This window comes from Oreochromis aureus, linkage group 3 (assembly GCF_013358895.1).
Source record: "Oreochromis aureus strain Israel breed Guangdong linkage group 3, ZZ_aureus, whole genome shotgun sequence".
Taxonomy (NCBI): Eukaryota; Metazoa; Chordata; class Actinopteri; order Cichliformes; family Cichlidae; genus Oreochromis; species Oreochromis aureus.
Genome location: NC_052944.1, coordinates 11,866,141 through 11,886,004, shown reverse-complemented (window position 1 = coordinate 11,886,004; position 19,864 = coordinate 11,866,141). Strand labels below are relative to the sequence as shown.

Genomic DNA, 19,864 nt, shown 5'->3' with positions numbered 1-19,864 from the left:
GTATCTATGCTGTCTAACAGGTCAAGATGCACACAGCTCGTAGTCATGCATTTGAATATGATACCCCAAAGCTTTTCGGTGCGCCGTCCTACTTTGATGTTATAAGGGCCGAAGCAGTCGACTCCAGTGGACCAAAAGGGTGGTTTGTATAGGCGCAGCCTCGCGGGGTGTATCAGGACTGGCTCGCCACCTTCGACACTCACTACAGCTGTGCTGGTGCCGCTTGATTGCCTTCCTTCCTCGGAGAATCCAATATCCTCATCTCCCCGAACACTCGTTCTGGCCCAGGGTGCAACAGCTGCTCATCATATTGTCTGATCAGTAGTTTAGTCACCGGATGCTGCGGGTCAAGGACTATGGGGTGCATGGCATCCAAGTCCAGACCTTCTGCTCTTCTGAGTCTTCCCCCAATTCTTATCAGCCCAATAGCCGGGTCATACTCTGGAGCAAGTGTTAGCACGCGACTCTGCTTATGAATTGCCTTACCAGCAGCCAGGGCCTGTAATTCCTCGGGGAAGCTATCACTTTGAGCTTGTTTCAGGAGATGCAGCTCAGCAGCTGATGCATCTGTAGCAGTCATGACAGGGTTTTCGTGATCAGCAGCCGCCCCATGAAGGATCCGATGGGTAGCCTTAACCACTTCACTCCATTTGCCAAAACTGGAAATTGGCACCGTTTGCTGTGGACTGCTCTACTCTACTGTCTACTGTTCCACAGAATGCTGTTCCTCTCAGCTCCCCATCGTCTTCTTGACCTTCACCTTCATGGAGAGTTGGCCAGGTATCAGGGTTCGTTAAAAGGAAAGGTGGGCCCTGAGTCCAACGGTTTGGTTGACTCAGCTCGAGAAGGGTTTTCCCTCGCGTGAGGTCATCAGCCGGATTGTCCTTGGTGTTGACATATCTCCAACTTGACACCTCAGTAAGATCTTGTATTTCGGCAATCCTGGTACCAACAAAGACCTTATAGCGGCATGAATCAGATTGGATCCAGGTCAAAACTGTTGTTGAGTCGCTCCATAGGGTGATGTCACTGGGTTGAAATGCCAGCTCGGTCTCCAGTACTCTAGCCAGTTGGGCTCCGGCAAGAGCTGCACATAACTCCAAACGTGGCATAGAAATCTGTTTCCGGGGGCTTACTCTTGACCTCGTCATCATGAATGCCACGTGGACGTCGCCTTGGGAGTCCTGTGTTCACAGATAGGCTACTGCTCCATAGGCTCTTTCGGAGGCATCACAAAATATGTGAGCCCCTCTACCTGGTCTCCCGGTGTCTGCTCTTGGTGGGACATAGCATCTTGGTAATTCCACCTGTGGCAAGTACACTAGTTCCTTCTCCCACTGTGTCCATCTGTCTAGTAGGGCCGTAGGATGGATTTGTTCATCCCATCCAACTCCTGCCTTCCAAAGATCCTAAATTAGAACCTTTGCTCGAGTTGAGAAGGATATGAGGAAACCCAGAGGATCATACTGCGATGCCATCACCCGGTAAACATTTCTCAGTGTGGGCAGAGAATACTCCACAAATCGATGCCTGTATCCAAGGCGGTCAGTGAGACAGTTCCAACGAAGGCCCAGGGCTGGTTCTTCTGGGTCTTCGCTGTGCTGGGAGAGCCAAAGCTCTGTGCTGGCTGCTTTGGCTTTCACTGGCAGGTGCTCCACCACCGATGGAATGTTACTGGCCCATTGCCTAATCTCGAATCCCCCTTTGGCGAGTAACTCCTGCATCCGATCTATGAGTGTCTTAGCCTCCTCTGCAGATTGGAGACTATGCAAGCAGTTATCGACATAGAAGGCCCTCTCCACCGTGCCCAAGATATCTTCATTACCCCGGCTGTTGTCCCTGACATGTCTTTGGAGGGCATATGTGGCACAACAAGGACTGCACGTTGTACCAAAAGGCAGAACCTGCCACTCGTACACGCTTGGCTCCTCATCCTTCCTCATAGACCTCCATAGAAAGCGGAGCAGAGGTTTGTCCTCGGGCAGCAACCGAATTTGGTGGAACATTGCCTTGATGTCACCACTTATGGCCACAGTATGCTCCCTGAAGCGGAGGAGGACCCCAAGCAGTGAAGGTCCCAGAATTGGACCTGGAAGCAACTGGCTGTTGAGGCTTAGCCCGTTGTATTGGTATGAGCAGTTGAATACAAGGCTAGCCTTGTTGTTGTGGTGAACTACATGGTGGGGTAGATACCATGACTCGCCCGAACAATCCACCTTCTCAGGTGATAGTTTCTCAACATAGCCTACCACCTCCAGTTTATGCACTTCCTGACAATAGGTTTTAGCCTGCCCTGGGTCTCTCGCTATCCGACGTTCAGTACTCCGTAGCTGTGGTAGCAAGGCCAGCCTGGGTGCCCAGAGGCGAGGACTGTCTTTGCAACGGAGGAGGGGCGTTGCATATCTTGTCACTCCCTCCACCTGCACTCTGGTTGTGTGCTGCTCAAGAGCTTCAAGTGCTTTCTGATCTTCCTTAGAATGTGTTGCGGTCTTCACATTTGTGTATGGGAGTACATCCGCCTTCCACAATCGTTCTACATGTTGAAGGAGATCATTGCTTGGGGACCCAGTGAAGAGACACTGTTGCTCTTCCACAGTGAACTGGGCTAAGTTAGCTGGACCCTGCAGAGCCCATCCAAGGCCGTTACAGACTGCCAATGGACCCCCAGGAGGGCCAGACCGTACATGTTTCATTGGGACAAGCAGATGAGGGAAGTGTGAGCCAATAAGGACTAAAGGCTGCACCCTGTCGACAGGGGAAAGTGGGAGTCCCTGCAGGTGTGCATATTTTTGCATGAGTGCCTTAACTGGATAACTGTGCTCAGAGAGGCCCAGTTTGTCAGCAGTGAAGGCATGATGGATGTGGTATCTCACCTTAGGATCATGGGCAAGGGAAATCTCAAAGGAGACCGAGGCCCCTTGCAGGTGAATCACATCCTGACGAACAGTTCTTAATGGAAGTGTCTCGGCTTCCTTCCCTACATTGAGGTGCTGCACGGCTGGTGGTAGGATGATGGATCATTCAGAACCGTCATCTAGTACAGCAAAGGTCTCTAATGAATACTCAGCATTGTACAGATACACCTTCACAACCTTTAGCAGGACCTTATGAGGACGGTTTGGGTGATCAATGTAGATGGTGGACGTATCTGGGGCAGTGCTAGCCATCAGGACTTTCCTGGGCTCCTGTTGGCAAACCTCATGCAGCACTGTAAGATGTTGCTGTTTGCACACTTTACAGGGTGCCTTCAGGGTGCACACATCAGGTGCGTGATTCCATCCACAACGCCAACAACCTTTATCTTTGATCCACTCTGCAATTTGGGTGGTGGACAGTGTCTTAAATTTGGGGCAAAGATTAAGGTAGTGCTCACAGGTGTCACAGTATGGACAGTAAGGTTTTGGCTTAATCTTCTGTTAAGAGAATATTGTATATGATCAGCTATATGAAATGTATCTTTTTATATTATTATTAAGCACATGTTTAAATGACTTTTTACCTAGTAACTTGTGTGATGAACCGATGCAGCTACTAACCGCTTCCTGTCTTCAGAGAACATTTAGATGTAGAAAAGGGAAAGTCCCGCTACTGGAGTGATGATGTTATCTATGTAACAAACACACATACACACACACACACACACACACACACACACACACACACAATACAGACAATCTTGTATAAATAAATGTCATGAGGCAGTCGTGGGCGCAGTTCGTATGCGTTCACGACTGCCCCTCGCGAGTGAAAAACTTCTGCAGTGTTTGTGTGTTTTCTGACTCAGACGTCTCAACTGAACAACGGCAGGGTGATTTAAAGAAATCCCCTGTCATTTAAATTGGTCCTTCAAGCCTAGAGATGGAACATCAGACACGTTTCTGTGACTCCAATAAGGTCTGATTGCTGCATCCTGACGTCGTGGGAAAGCCAGAACCGAAGTCTGTCGACAGCCTCTCTAGGTAGAGGTGAAAGCCCTGGGCGAATTCGTATCCAGGCCGGGCCTGGTCCACGGCGTTGGGGTCCAGCCAGATGACCTGAACAACCAGCAAAAGACGACTGAGGGTGAGAAAACACTTTTGGTTTTAAACCGCCGGAAGGGTTTAGAAGAATGCATAAAATAGGTTAGAAGTAGCGGAATTACTTCAGGAAATGCGCAAAGGTTGGAAGTAGCCGGAATTACTTCGGGATACGCGTAAAATAGGTTAGAAGTAGCCGGAATTACTTCATAAAAAACATGTGAAATAGGTTGAGTTCGCCGGAAGGAACTAAGTTTAGACTGGTTTTAGAAGTAGCCGTCAAATACTTCGTGACAAATAAGGTTTAAGTTCGCCACAAGGAACTGTGTTTAGAGTGGTTTCAGAAGTAGCCGGAATTACTTCGTGACAAATTAGCGCATAAATGTCTATCTGTGTGTATGTATATTTGTTTTGTGTATGTGTTTGGAAGTAAGTTGATTTTACAGCACAATAAGCTGCTGAACTACTTCCATTGTTTTTATTGTTTTCCTTGTGTATCCTGCAAAAGCTGAAGTACTGGTGACGAAGAAGTAGGTTGGGTTCTGTTCCGTAAAACTGACACGCTCCATGGAAGTAGCCCCGAGTAGAAGGGCGTGTCAGCAACCACTCCTGAGTCTCATACCAGAGAAAGCTCTGCAGGTGTGTTGTAACAATGGGGAATCAGCCCACAAAATTCACTGCTGACGAGCAGTGGTTAGAAAAGAAATGTCCAGGCGCCGGACAAATCAGTGCTTGTAGATGGAGAAATCCTAAAAAACAAAATGTCCCACTTGGGAGGGGAAATGCAGCCCCTCAGCACTAACACAGCTGAAAGAAGCTCTTCTGAAAGAAATAGCAGAAACAAAAACTTAAAAAGAAAGGAAAACGCTCAAGAAGAATCACAATATTTCCAGGCCTGGAAAGAAGAAGCAGCTAGACGAGAGGAGAATAAAAAGAAAAACAAGAGAAAAAGATAAAAGTTAGAAAAACAGAACTTAACCGCCAGTTTAGTAAAACCAGAAGATGAGACACTGTGCAGTGCTCGCAATATGCGTCTTAATCCACCACCATATGCACCGCCACCTCCCACTTCTGCAGCTGCAGCATCACCCGTTTCTGCAGCTACAGCTACAGCACCACTTACTATGCACTCACCCATATCAGGAAGAACTAGGTCACACACATCATCAGCCTTATGTAAAAGCACAGACAATGCTAAACGAACTTTCACTCAAAAATAACCCACAAGAAGAAATAGGTCGTGATCCCACTGGGACCGACATCTGGGGAGACACAGTCGACCCGCCAGCCACTGGTATCTACCCAATGGTAGCAGTAGCTAACCCCAGATTTGGCCTAATAATAGGGCCAGAAGGACAAGAAGAGCAAGATGACCGTCCAAACATACATATTTTTCGTCCGTGGTCACAAAAAGACAGACAGAATGTCCTGAAAGACGTTCCTCCACTGAATGAAGGTTTTATACCATGGAGGGATGCTGTAGAACTGATCAGAAGGCAATGGTATTTAAACGGTCATGAAATGCTTCAAGTAGTGCAAGATTTATTAGGTTTAAAGATAGGAACAGTTAGAGGAGATTTTACCGGCTCAAACGCGGGGGGGTGTAGCATACGCACCAGGAAGCACCGACCTAATCAATGACCTAACAAATTTATATGAGAGAATTAGAGTACGGTTGGCCCCAAGGGCTGACTATGGAAAAATAGGAGAGGTGAAACAAAAAAGAAGCCGAAGCAGCTTCTGATTTTTTGGACCGCCTCGTCCAATTTTTTAGACAAAATTCAGGTTTAAATTATGAAGAGGGTCCAGAGACCCCATATCAGCAACAACTAAAGAATGCCTTTTAAATGGCCTCCTACCACCAGTGAAATCACATGTAGAGAAACACTGGGTGACTATGAACACAGGATCACTGCCCGACGCACTGCAATATGCAGAGCATGCAGTCCGTGTTATAAAAAGAAAATGAGAATGTAGGCACATTCACAGTAGATCCAGAGACAGGATTTATTGCATTTTCAGGAGGACAGATGCAAGGGTGTAGGAGAGGAAATAGAGGAAGAGGCAGAGGAGGTTACAGAGACAGAGGAAATAACCGATCAGAACGTTTCGACAGGGAAAGAGACATTACCTGTTGGCAATGTGGAAAGAAAGGACACCTTTCTAGAGACTGTAGATCAGACAAGAAAAGAGAAGGTAGAAATGAAGACTGACTAGACAGAGAACAGGGAAGTGAGGAAAAACAGGATGACACAGAAGTGTTTAATGTGTATGAACTAGTCACACTGTTAGAAGACAAACCCATACTAAAATTCATGTAAATGGCCAACCCATGACTATGTTATGTGACACAGGTGCATGCAAAACTGTGCTAAATCAAAAACCTAAAAATCTAAAATTTTCAAAAGACACCCTGACAGTTAAGTCTGCATCAGGTCATACTAGTGTAAAATCTCTAACAGAAGGGCTTCTGCTAGTGCATAAAGAAAGTGGCAGGAGCTGTAAAAATCAATGTATATATGATCCATCCTGTCCAGCCAACCTCCTAGGGAGAGACAGCATGGAGAAACTAAAAATTGGCGTAGTGCCAGGATCACAAGGCATGCACGCAGAATTGATGTTAAACTATGAAGAGGCAGGAGAGGAGGGACAGATTAATTATAGCAGTGAGGGAGAAGGAGTGCCCCACTACTATTGGACTCTAGACCTTCCACCATTAGAGCCTCTACAGAGATTGGCTGAAAAGTATTTGCCACCAGACCCCGACCACTTGCTTTTGATGAGTATCACAATACTCTAAGATTTAAACAAAGCCCAGGCCCAGATCCTTCATATGACACACAAATTCACAGATTAGGCCCACAGAAGCTTACATTGCAGCACCTCTATGTAACTAAAAGTGGCAATGCTGTGTGCTCAGTGATACAAACAGGAAGAGTACAGGAAATGAATAGAATGTCTAAACCACATGTGTCTGTAGCACGAAATGAAAACACAGACTGGAGGGAGTTAGGTCACGTCCTGACTCAAGTTGAAAGAGACAGATATGAAAAAAAACTGAAGAAACACATGAAGGATGGCTTCAGGGCCGTAGAACAGGATGTATGAGGTACACATTAGGGTGGGTGCTTACGACACAGCCAGCAACCCATCTATCTGACCGTGCAGATACTCACATGTCTGACACAAATAATGAATGACACTCACTCTCACTAGAGCTCTTCCCAGAATTAAAGCAGTTGCCTGAAAACCTGTGGTCAACAGGTCCAACTGATGTTGGACTAATCAAAGGTGCAGACCCTGTCGTGGTAAAAACAACCTCTACGTACAGACCAGTTAAACCACAGTATCCCCTGACAACAGAAGCAAAAGCAGGGATCAAACCGGTAATTGCAGACATGGAGAGAGCAGGCATTCTAGTGAAAACAGATAAAGTAACTTGCAACACACCTATTTTCCCAGTAAAAAAAAAGCAAGCACGGGAAAATATCGTTTAGTGCATGATCTCAGAGCAATAAACGAAGTAACGGAGCAAATCCCACCGTAGTGGCAAACCCACACACAATTTTGAATCAAGTGACACCTAAAGAACAGTGGTTTTCAGTCATAGACCTGTCAAATGCATTCTTTTCTGTGCCATTACATCCAGAGTCACAAAACCTTTTGGATTCACATTTAATGGCCAGAAATACACGCGATACGAGACTCCCTCAGGGTTTTCAAAACAGCCCAACTTTGTATGCAGAGGCGTTAAAGAAATGTATGTCACTCTGTACATTGCCCGCACCAGGGCAGTTTCTCTTGTATGTGGACGACATCCTGATTACAGGCAACACACAGAATGACTGTAAAGCTAACACAATGGCAGTACTACATCATTTAGCTGAGCATGGACACAAGGTGTCACAACACAAACTTCAATTGTGGAGTCCCAAAGTTACATACTTAGGGCACACACTCACAGGAGAGGGAAAGAAACTGTTAGACAGCAGGAAACTAGCAGTACAGAACGCTCCAAAACCTCTCACAAAACAGCAAATGATGAGTTTTGGACTTTGCAATTTCGAGAAGTTGGATACGGAGTTTGCTTCACTAATCGAACCCCTGCAAAGTATGATCTATGGCAGGAATTTGGGACTGAAAGACAAAATACAATGGACTCCAGCAGCAGAGGAAGCATTCAGTAACTTGAAACTGGCATTACAGACAAATATAGTTTTGGCCTTGCCTGACTATGAAAAGCCTTTCTACTTACATGTAGATGGAGGTGCAGGTCACATGAAAGCCGTGCTAACACAGGCATTTGGAGAAAAACAGCGCCCGCTGGCATTTTACTCGTGTAAATTAGACTCTGTTGCTTCAGGCCTGCCTACGTGTGTACAGGCCTGTGCAGCAGCAGCAGAAGCAGTAAAAAGTCAGCTGACATTGTTTTAGGGCATACTTTAATTATCAAAGTACCCCATGCAGTGACTTCAATATTACTCCAAGCCAATTTGTCCTACCTCACACACGCAAGACAACTGTCGTATGTTGGAATCTTGTTGTCACAATCACACATCAGCATTGAGAAGTGTGGTCAATTAAACCCTGGCACACTTTTTGGCCTCACCCGACGAAGGTTATCCGCACTGCTGTATGACAAAGTTAGATGAGGAGACAAAGCCACGAGCTGACATCTACAGCACACCACAAGCTGGTTTCACTGACATTTTTGTAGACGGTTCAGCGTCTAAAAATAGCCTAGGACAAAACTGTGTAGGTTATGCAGTAACTACAGCAGATAGAGTCGTAGAAGCGAAACCGCTAACACCCTCACACTCTGCACAGAGTGCAGAACTAACAGCAGTGATACGTGCATGTGAATTGCACGCAGGCCAAGACATAAATATCCACACTGACAGCCAGTATGTTTTCTCAGCAGTGCACCATTTTGCTAAAATTTGGCAGAACAGAGGAATGATTACCTCTACTGGTAATCCAGTGAAACATGGAAATCTTCTGAAAGCACTGTTGCAAGTGATAACATTGCCAAAACGGTTAGCATTATGCAAATGTGCTGCACATCAGAAAAATACATCAGAAATAACTCAAGGCAATAACTTTGCAGATCAAGCAGCAAAGTTAGCCGCACAACAAACTGTAGACACATTAATGTCTGCATCCGCTATGCAAATACCACTTGATGTACTTAGAGATGAACAAAAAGCTGCACCAACTACAGAACAAAAGAAATGGTTAAAGTGTGGAGCACAATTGCAAAAAGATTTGATGACTTGTGAAGGTAAACCAATACTCCCAAAGTCCCTACACAGAACAGCAGCACTGGTGACCCATGGGGTGACCCATGTTTCGACGGGGAATGGTCCAAGTTGTAAACACACACTTCTATACTCTGAATTTTGAAACTTCAGCAAAGGAATTTGTGAGGACATGCATGATCTGTCAAAACACAATTCACAAGGCAATCTGAGGACAAAAGAGGACATTTCCCCACACCACCTCATCCATTTCACACCATTCACATGGACTTTATTGAATTAAGTGAAAGTCAAGGCTCAAAATACGCTCTAGTGATTGTAGACGTATTTTCAAAATGGCCAGAGATTTATCCAGTGAAAAAGCAGATGCAATCTCAGTTGCAAAATGTTTATGCAATCATTTCATTCCAACATATGGTATTCCTAGTCTGATAAGATCAGATAATGGGACACATTTTGTCAATGATGTGATTAGTAAAGTCTCTGAAGCACTAGGATTCAGCATAAAAAACCATTGTGCTTATCATCCACAAAGTGCAGGGTTGGTAGAGAGAACTAACGGCACAATAAAACAGAGACTCAGAAAATGCATGGCAGAAACAGGAAGACCATGGCCTGAATGCATAGGCCTAGTAAAAATGTGGATGAGATTAACACAAGGCTCTCAAAAACTGACACCTTTTGAGGTTGTTCATGGGAGACCTTTTCCACTGCCAGTGACAAGCGAACCTTTAGAAAAATCCGTCAGAGAAACAACTCTGGCAGAATGGATGGCAAAACTACTAGAAAATAAGGATATTGTTTTGAACAGTAAACTGCCGTATGAATCTTCTCCAGTCTCTTGCAGGTTGAAACCAGGCGATTGGATCCTGTTACGGGTGCTCCAGAGGAAAAATTGGAGTATGCCTCGCTGGGAGGGTCCATACCAAGTGTTATTGACAACACCCACAGCCTGTAAAATTGCAGAGAGACCCTCCTGGATACATCAGAGCCACTGCAAAAGGTTGAGGTCCCGAGAAGCCCCGACACCAAGGAGGAAGCACATTAGAGAAGCCTCACCCACGTTTGGTTGCTTCGGGGTGAGGGGGTAGTGCGATTGGGCCCCGTTGGGTAAGCCTGCACTCCACCCTCTATCCGATCAACTTTAGGGCAGCCAGGTGCAGGTGTGATGGACCTATGTGCAACAATGTGAAGGGAAGCCTCCTGGTTACCTTGACTACAAAAGCTCACCCTTACAGGATCCCAGCTGATGCCAATAGCAGCCGAGCCACAAGGCAGACAGAGAAGATGGACGCATACGACAGCTTACACCTAATGGACATGACACAAGATCACATCCATCCTTGGATGAAAGGTGACTGATACAGATATGTGTTTAACAAAACCACAGAGAAAGACTGTTATGTTTGCTCGCACATGCCGAGCATATTAACACAGCCATGTATGGGAAACACCCTGGAACAAGTGCACCAAATCTGATCTAATGACTTTTGTAAGGTGCACAACATCATCAACATCCTGATCCAGGAAGAAGCCCTGAACTTTAACAAGTTTTAAAGAGACTGTTGATCGTCATTGAATTTTTCTTGATTTTATTTTGCTTTACTTATGTTATTCTAATTTCACAGATGATAAGTTTGTCATTCACAGCATACGCAGATGTACCAAAACCGATGAAGACTTCTTTTCCTATTTTTCAGATGAAAATGAAGTGTAACTAATGATGTAGTAACTGAAAATGTGAGAAACAAGTAGTTACTCACTGATGAATTGTACATTTCATTTCGTGATCAACAGGAGGGAATGTTAAGAGAATATTGTATATGATCAGCTATATGAAATGTATCTTTTTATATTATTATTAAGCACATGTTTAAATGACTTTTTACCTAGTAACTTGTGTGATGAACCGATGCAGCTACTAACCGCTTCCTGTCTTCAGAGAACATTTAGATGTAGAAAAGGGAAAGTCCCGCTACTGGAGTGATGATGTTATCTATGTAACAAACACACATACACACACACACACACACACACACACACACACACACACACACACACAATACAGACAATCTTGTATAAATAAATGTCGCAGGCAGTCGTGGGGCGCAGTTCGTGCGTTCTACGACTGCCCCTCGCGAGTGAAAAACTTCTGCAGTGTTTGTGTGTTTTCTGACTCAGACGTCTCAACTGAACAACGGCAGGGTGATTTAAAGAAATCCCCTGTCATCTTCCCTTTAATGGGAGGTGTCCGATGACCTGGATCCAGATGAGCTCCATTCGCCTTCCTGTTGTCTGTGTTGTAATACACAGTGAAAGGATATCTTTGGCTTTTCCTGCCTTTCTGACCTTGTCTGGTCTGGTCCTGATACATGTCGGCTGCCCTATTGGTTATGCGCTTGGCCTGCGACTTCACTTGGAGCCAGGCCGAAAAATCTGGCAGGGTATATGTCTTGTCAGTTCCAGTTCTCAGTATCCCACGACTGAGGCTGTACTCAACAAACCCATCTCTGTAGCTTGCTGGGAGCTTACTCAGTAACTTATCGACATGAGAGCCACATCGCAGTTCGTATCCGTTTTCACCTTCCAGTGATTGAAGCATACCTACTAAAGCCTGCACATCCAGAGCAAAATTGTCGAAGGCTTCTGGGTCCCCCACCCGGATTTGGGGAGAATTCAGGATAGATCCAAGCTCACTCTGTACGAGCTGACGAGGTTGACCATATTTGTCTTGGAGAGCCTGGAGTGCTGTAGTATATGGCAGGGGATCATGCATAGATGCTTGTGCTAGTTTGTAAGCACTTGGTAGTTTTAACTGCTCCAGAAGGATTTGATATTTGAACTGCTCTGTGAGATGAGTATGGCTGCCAAGCAGACTGTCCAGAGCCATCTTAAGAAGTGCAAAATCACTTTCCTTACCACTGGCGAAAGAAGGTAGTGCTGGCTTGGGGATCCCATACGAGCTGGCAATTAGCAGTTCCATGAAGTTGTTGCCATTGCTGTCAGTAGGTGGCAACAGTATCTCTGACTGTAAAGACGGCGCCGTGGGCCCACAGCCAGCTGGTCCGACTTTATCCCGCAGGCGGGACTGTAAATCAGGAAGCGGTAGAAACTGACTGGGTGTTGAGTATGGCACTGGAGGAAGCCATCCCTGATGTTTCACCTTTCCAGGAGGCTGTGATTGTCGGTTAGGGATATTAGAGCTGTCCTCTGCTGCAGGTCGGAGAGTCTGAGTCGAGTAGGTAATAGGGGGGCGATTTCCACCTAGCTGCTGACCATACTGATGACCAGCTGAGGGAGTATCCATAGCAGGACTGATATGTTGTGTTGAACACCCATGGAGAGGTTCAGATACTGGCTCCAGGTCAGCCGAGGAGCTGGTGGGATGTAAGGGCTGCGTATCTGGTACTGATGCATCCACTGGCAAGATCAAAGGTGGGAAAGCATTCGCATAGCTGGTCATATTACGTCGCTGTCCGTTATGTGCTGGCTGCTCCGACAGATTCACTTGGGAGTTTACACCACTGATGCAAGCCTGAAGGCCCGAGTCATACTCACAGCTATTTAAAGGTCTAGGTGGTGGCAGCCCATCTTCTTGATCACGAAGAAAAGCAGCAATGAGGGAAGCTTTCTTTAGCTCCATCTCCTTCTCTTTGAGTCGACGCTGCATTGATACACGTCTGGTAATAGATTCTCTGGTGTTGTGAGCAGTACGTGCCTCTTCGTCTAATTGACGTCTTTGTCTTTCTTGCTGCATGTATAGTTCTTCCTTCTTACTGAGGGCTTCCCGGGCCTGAGCATCCAAGATTAAACACTGTTCCTCAGCTAGACTCTCTTCCATCATCTGCCGCTGCAATTCTGCTAGCTCCATGCCCTTCATCTTCTCTTCCAACATCGCTGTCTGCAAATCAGTTAGCCCTGCGATGATAGAGCCTCCCGAAGGTGAGTGTCCACTAGACTGGGATCTAGGTTTGCTGCATTGAGAACCTGAGGCATGTGATCATGAAGAGGTCGAGCGCTGCTTGGCAGAGCGCTGATCTATAGCCATCCCTGCCTCTGCACCTGCTGTTGGTTTATCAGTGGATGTACCTGATTTGGGTTGATATTCAACTTCATAATCATCAAAGTAAGCCGGGAGATGTCTCTCCTGCTGAGTTTTCCGTCACATGGATATGTCAGGGATATCCTGGTGCTTAAACTCCATGTCGTCCTCAGTGTAGCTATCTATCCGGCTCAAAGGACCACTTGTTAGAGAGTTATCTCCGGGATGCTGGGATGATAGCTCCCTCAGGACTTAAACTCCGGTCAGAGAGTGGGGCACAGAGAGTGATGTCCGGATATACTTTAATGGAAGTTAACAGCAGCTCAACAGTACAGCAGTAGGCATACTTAACGAATGTGGGAGGGGTGGACAGACGTGTGGTTCTGAATCACAAGAAACAAGGAGAAACAATTTTCACATGTAAATATAACAATCGTCACTTCCCAACATCATGCCAATATAATGAACTGTAACACAAATAATCAGCTGAATGCTCTGACATAAGAAAGTCCCACAATCCCATTTGAACAGACAGGAAACAAGAATATCTGCATATCTCAGGCAACAGAAAAGACCTAATGCCCCCAAATTAGGAAAAGTCAGCAATTATATGGTCTTCAGTGCCCTCTAGTGGTTAAATAACCCAACTGCGGTGCACAGATCCAACCCACAACAAATGCTACGGTGGTAAGTCACATGCCTCTACCAATCTCGATAAATCTCCTAGCATAAACCCCCTGTAATTAACGTCAAAGTACAACCCGTGCTATAAGTGGAAATAGACTCGTAGAACTGGAGGGATTTTGACTCACATTTGCACAGGAAGGCACACGGCTGGAGATCGCTATTCCCCCGCACTCATGGAGAAAAACATGCCTAGTGCTCCTCCGACTCGTGATACGGCAGGACCGTCGTAAAAGCATGTGACGTCATCACCGCAGCAAACAGTAAGAACAAAGTGGAACTTATCGGCAGAAATTAACACTGCACTTATAGCGATGCGATTGAAATATAAGGAGACTTTCAGACACTCCTCCTCTGATAAACCTCCACATGTACCACCGAAAACAGTTAAATTAGTTTGAATCTGAAGTCAGGGCTCAAACTTCTTGTTCTGAGACCATTTCTTTACTTTTCACACCAAACTGTTTAATAAGACAAACTTTACACAGAGTTCATCAAATATAACTAACGCTTTAACATTATCAGGATTTCATAATGCAAACTTCAAATTAACAAGAAAACAGCTGCAGAACATGTGGATCAAAATGAATTCATTAAAAAAAACAACATGTGGACTTCAAGGATACAGTAAATACACTAAAGTGAAAGGAGGAGCCAAAAATAGATGTTTAATAGAATTTGAATTAACAAAAGGGTCCTTATGTGTGCTGCTGTTTTTAACGTTTAACATTTCTTTAAAATGAATACATTTAAAAAAAAAGAAGTTAATTTTGGAAAAACTAAGAAAGTTCAAATGAAAGAAATTGATATATATCCATATCAGTAATTTTGATACAATATCAGTTTGGTAAAAACTTTAATAATACAGTAACATGTACAACTACTAAACACTACTGTGTCCAAAGGGAACAAAGATTAAAATGTAACAGGGATAACATTTTAGAGAATTAAAATCCCTCAAAGGAAAAAACATAAACTTGATATAAATGGTAAATGGGCTGTATTTGTATATACCGCAGGTCCAGAAATCAGAGCTACCTCATCAGATCCAAATGTGACATCAGCTGACACTCTTTACAGGAGATTCCATCTGAGCTCTGTGGAGCCCGATCTCAAGGTTTTTAAGTCCAACCCTGAAGCCAGAAGAGGATCTTTCTCTCTCTTCAGATTTATTGTGATCCAGTGATTTCAGTCCTGCATGATCAGGCTGATGTTTGCACAGAGCAGATAATGAAGTGAATGTTTTTGCACATTGGTAACAGTGAAACAGTTTATTTACAGCGTGGAATCGTTTGTGTTTGGAGTATGAACTGAGATTCCTGAAGCTCTTGAGCAAAAGCTTTACCACACAAGTCACAGTAGTGTGCTTAAACTACACTGTGGATGAGTTGGTGTTTTTTTAAGGCTCCAGCCCGGGTAAAAGACTTTCCACACAAGTCACAGCTGTAAGGTTTAACTCCACTGTGGATGAGTTGGTGCTTTTTTAAGCTTTGAGCAAGGGTAAAAGACTTTCCACACAAGTCACAGCTGTAAGGTTTAAATCCACTGTGGATGAGTTGGTGTGTTTTTAAGGCTCCAGCCCGGGTAAAAGACTTTCCACACAAGTCACAGCTGTAAGGTTTAACTCCACTGTGGATGAGTTGGTGCTTTTTTAAGCTTTGAGCAAGGGTAAAAGACTTTCCACACAACTCACAGCTGTACGCTTTAACTCCACTGTGGATGAGTTGGTGCTTTTTTAAGCTTTGAGCAAGGGTAAAAGACTTTCCACACAAGTCACAGCTGTAAGGTTTAAATCCACTGTGGATGAGTTGGTGTGTTTTTAAGGCTCCAGCCTGGGTGAAAGACTTTCCACACAAGTCACAGCTGTAAGGTTTAAATCCACTGTGAATGAGTTGGTGTGTTTTTAAGTTTTCTGCCTGGGTAAAAGACTTTCCACACAAGTCACAGCTGTAAGGTTTAACTCCACTGTGGATGAGTTGGTGCTTTTTTAAGTTTCCAGCCCGGGCAAAAGACTTTCCACACAAGTCACAGCTGTACGCTTTAACTCCACTGTGGATGAGTTGGTGTGTTTTTAAGCCTCCAGCCAGGGTAAAAGACTTTCCACACAAGTCACAGCTGTAAGGTTTAAATCCACTGTGAATGAGTTGGTGTGTTTTTAAGTATTCTGCCTGGGTAAAAGACTTTCCACACAAGTCACAGCTGTACGCTTTAACTCCACTGTGGATGAGTTGGTGCTTTTTTAAGCTTTGAGCAAGGGTAAAAGACTTTCCACACAACTCACAGCTGTAAGATTTAACTCCACTGTGGATAAGTTGGTGTGTTTTTAAGGCTCCAGCCAGGGTAAAAGACTTTCCACACAAGTCACAGCTGTACGCTTTAACTCCACTGTGGATGAGTTGGTGCTTTTTTAAGCTTTGAGCAAGGGTAAAAGACTTTCCACACAACTCACAGCTGTAAGATTTAACTCCACTGTGGATAAGTTGGTGTGTTTTTAAGGCTCCAGCCAGGGTAAAAGACTTTCCACACAAGTCACAGCTGTACGCTTTAACTCCACTGTGGATGAGTTGGTGCTTTTTTAAGCTTTGAGCAAGGGTAAAAGACTTTCCACACAAGTCACAGCTGTACGCTTTAACTCCACTGTGGATGAGTTGGTGTGTTTTTAAGGCTCCAGCCTGAGTAAAAGACTTTCCACACAACTCACAGCTGTACGCTTTAACTCCACTGTGGATGAGTTGGTGTGTTTTTAAGGCTCCAGCCTGGGCAAAAGACTTTCCACACAAGTCACAGCTGTACGCTTTAACTCCACTGTGGATGAGTTGGTGTCTTTTTAAGTTTTCTGCCCGGGTAAAACACTTTCCACACAAGTCACAGCTGTACGTTTTCTCTCCCTTTCTTCTGTGAGGTTTGTCGGCCTCCTGAGAGTGCTGACTTCTTGCTCCATGCTGGTCCTGCAGTGACAGAGATACAAACAGAGGCAGTGAGTGAAATGCAGTTGTGGAACAAACTGAAACTCCCTCCGTCAGTGGAATCAAACATGTCAACAAACATTGCTGGCGTGTTACCACCACCTTTTGGTGATAGTATCACATTACAATGATGTGACACATCATTGTAATGTGAGAGGTATAATTAAAATGACATTAGGAAATATTGATCAGCGGAGAAAATCTTTTATTTCACAAATTTTTTTTGAGTTCAACTGATGATATTGTTGTTTCAATGTGTGTAGATAAAATATGATCTTTGTATTTTCTTGTGACTTCTGTGGTTTCTGATTTTGAATGTAGATTCTGTATATATGGATGAGCCCAGGATGGAAAAGATAAAGCTGCTGTTAACGGGTTTTTAAAAACCAACCAGCTGAACATACAGTTTCAATAACAGTGTAACTGTGATGTTTTTCTCACCTTTTGTGTTGAAGACATTTTTTCCTCTGTAGTGGCTGAGCTGAGTCCAAATGGCTGAAATTGTTCCTCTGCTGCTCCAACAGACTCTTCTGCTCCTGTTATTCAGCAAAAAAAAAGTATAAGTATATATACATAAAGACAAGTGGAAGCAGACAAAAACAACAAGTACGCATGCTACAAACTTTACCCGAGTCATTAGCACATGATTCTCCTTATGGGGACCTGATATGTTTAATATGCTGCTGAGAATGTACCCCAGAAGAAGCGTATAGTATAGCTTTTATTTTGGAAAGAGCCATTTCTCTGTAATAAACTCTCTTTTCCAAAGATGAGTGATTTCCCGATCAGATAGATTTAGTTTTTATTACTTTGTTGTTTCAGCAACATTAAATTTAAAAACTGTACTTTTGAGTTAAAATATATATTTATAATTTTAATAAATGACAAATTAAAAAGGCATGAACATTTGTTTGTATCGAAAAAAATCCAACCGTGACACCAAAGTATCGAACCGAACCGTGAATTTTGTGTATCGTTGCACCCCTAATAGATATTTTTTTTTTTGTTTGTTTGTTTTTTAATATTTTTTTTTTTTGAAGCTTTGTAAGAGCCCGAAAGACGCAGAAATACGTAGTAGGATTAAAGAGTGTAATAACTGACTGAAACAGAAGACGGCAGCACTGCATGTACATGCATGTACAAGCCGCTGGTAAACCCCGAAGAAGAAGAAACAGTGTCCGGCATTGTATCTGGTTTCTGGTACAGATCGGGTAGTGGCAGGGCCACATCCTTCAGAGATTTAAGAAAGAATTTAGACACTTTTTAACTCATTGATGCTGCAGTGGTCGTTTGACTTTGGGACCTGAAGAGACGGAGTTTAGGACCCAGATTACTCCCAGATTTATGAGTGCCTTAGTCCAACAAATATGGCAATAACAACTGCCCGCTTGCTTTTTCTACAAAAAAATCTGCTTTGTTGTGTATCTGACGGACAAACACCAAACCAGCTCCACATTACTGAAGTGGAACCATTTTTACAAACTAATTCTGGTTCATCCGTTTCACTCAACGATCTGCTTTCTCCCTTCTCATTCTCCGTTGCTGCCATGCTTTTTCGGCCATGTGCGTATGAAAACAAAGGCAATGCGCATGCGCATTTTACCCATATTCTATCGCGATATTCCATTTTCTTATTGTTGCCTAACATTGTACCGGTATTACCGTGAACGGTATAATATGGCCCAGCCCTAGTGGCAAGCGGTACTATGGCATGCAGGCTTTCACGTGAAAACAGTCACACAGCGATAAAAAGACACACAAATAATGGCAAGAAGCTGTTGTATTATTAACTTTAGTAGCCAGTCGCATGACAGCCACGGGAAGCCAACGGGTAAAGAGATCGGTTTTTATCGGATTACGTCATGGAAGAGAAATTGTTCAAGCCATATTTCCGAAGTAACAAGGAGCCGACCGACGGCCTGGATTGCAGCCATTTGAAGACCAAATATAACGTTGCAGAACACTCCAGCTCACATGTTAGTCTGCTCCAAGCATTCCCACAAAGGTCAGTGTTTTGTAGTAGTTAATACGTCATTTTTCGTAACATAATTGTCCACTAAAGGCTGATTGCCCTCCTCCAGGCTTGTACCCGTGGCTTCATGCCCTGGGGTGGGGGTTGGTTGTTCTCCTCCCCTGCACTCCATCCTTTTGTTCATATTCCAAGATTATTTTTCTATATGTATTCTTACCCCCTAGCAAACGCCATATTATAATATTGCAAGCAATCACAAACTCTACAGTCTCTCTAACTTCAATGTATAGTAAGCAATCTATTATTCTCACCAGAGAAAAACTCAACATAAACTAAAACCACATCAAAGTTAGCTTCGTGCTTACCTTTAGATGAGCCCACAAACAGAGAACTCTGTGATTAAGCTAGAAGCCTTTCCAAACACAGTTAACAGATCAGGAAGCTGAGACACACGTGGTTCGCGCTGATCTCAGCTACAATCCAAGAGACAACGGTGGGTAGATCGATGCAGATATCGATTGAACAGTAGGTAGTTGTATATGATCCTGTAAGTTTACTACTTTACTCCCGTTTCACGAAAACGCAGCTCTCTCTGCTCGAGTCCTCTCCAGCCCCTAAAAGCCAGCGCACACACTTTGCTCCGCCCCCTTTACCCAGCTCTGCAGCAATTTGTTGCTGTGCGGTCACGTGACTCAGCTGCACAACTTAATCACGTGGTGTGTTATTTCAAAATTAGCGCGCTTCGGGATTGACGGCATGCCGCAATGCATTGTGGGTAGTGGTGTGCGATACTGCATATTTTGGTATCGATCTTCTGCTTTTCTTTTCATTCCAATTAAAATTATTACACTCTTGGAAATGATGATAATAATATTTCCACTGTGGGATTTCCAAGCATCAGAAGTAACACTTCTACATGCTGTTAA

At 44.2% G+C, this 19,864-nt stretch overlaps 1 long non-coding RNA gene across 1 annotated transcript; it reads right to left on the bottom strand.

Annotated features, from left to right (window-relative positions):
- Positions 1-16,812: 16,812 nt before the first annotated feature.
- LOC120438866 lies at positions 16,813-19,557 on the bottom strand. Its single transcript, XR_005612216.1, has 3 exons — positions 19,304-19,557; positions 17,408-17,502; positions 16,813-16,948 (listed from the first exon to the last, which is right to left on the bottom strand). It is a non-coding gene; the product is annotated as an uncharacterized LOC120438866 (long non-coding RNA).
- Positions 19,558-19,864: the final 307 nt, after the last annotated feature.